The 708-nt window shown below is 60.2% G+C and overlaps 1 protein-coding gene across 1 annotated transcript in view; it reads left to right on the top strand.

Moving 5' to 3' along the window:
• The window catches only part of LOC104278337 (guanine nucleotide-binding protein G(i) subunit alpha-2-like), a gene marked incomplete at both ends in the record, with an annotated part of 5,372 nt that overhangs the window by 281 nt on the left and 4,383 nt on the right, over positions 1-708 (top strand). The gene's annotated exons all lie outside the window — the stretch shown is intronic.

Below are 708 nucleotides of genomic sequence, written 5' to 3'. Positions count from 1 at the left end.
GGGGGGCCAGCCGGGGCAGGCCTCGGCAGCTTTTTTTTTTTTTTTCTGTTTTTCAGGGTTTGCATAGAAATAGAGGAAGGGAGGGACCAGCTGCGACTTTCGGAGGCTGCGTTGCCCCGGTGCTGCCCAGGGCTCGCATGCGAGCTGACTGGTTTTGCTGCGCTTTGCCCTGTCTTGGGGGTTTTGGTTTCATCCTCCCTCCTGCCCTAGCCCGGGGTGATGGCAGGGACCAGGTTCTCCCTTCAGTGGGGACAGTGGTAGGGTGCCGGTGGTGTTTCTGGCAACAGACTGGGAGTTTGAGGGGGGAGAACAGAGAAGGGCTCGATGCTGTTGGATCTGTGGGGACCCCACATCCAACCCACCAGAGTTGGTGACTGGGCTTGGGGTGGGTTGGGATGGGAGCATCGCGCTCACTTTCTGCGGTGGGTCACCAAAAAGCATATATACATATATAGCTTTATCTATAGATATAACTTTACAGAAGAAGGTTTCCGCTGGGCTGAGCCCACCCAGGGCGGTGGGTGCTGGGATCGCGGTGTGCCCCAGCACTGTTGCCGTAGCCAGGCCCACCCTGGCCTTGCCTCAGCCACCGCGTTTCCTGCTCCGGCTGAATCACCGGAGCTGGGCGAGCTGAGTAATCCTCCATGCACACTGGGGGAGAACCCAGGCAGGGGGAGCAGGGGGCCCGCAGCATCCCGGCCGGGCCAG

Source organism: Apaloderma vittatum, unplaced genomic scaffold (assembly GCF_000703405.1).
Source record: "Apaloderma vittatum isolate BGI_N311 unplaced genomic scaffold, ASM70340v1 scaffold26638, whole genome shotgun sequence".
Taxonomy (NCBI): domain Eukaryota; kingdom Metazoa; phylum Chordata; class Aves; order Trogoniformes; family Trogonidae; genus Apaloderma; species Apaloderma vittatum.
The sequence above is the reverse complement of the archived record's forward strand: the minus strand, read 5'-3'. Positions and strand labels throughout refer to the sequence as shown.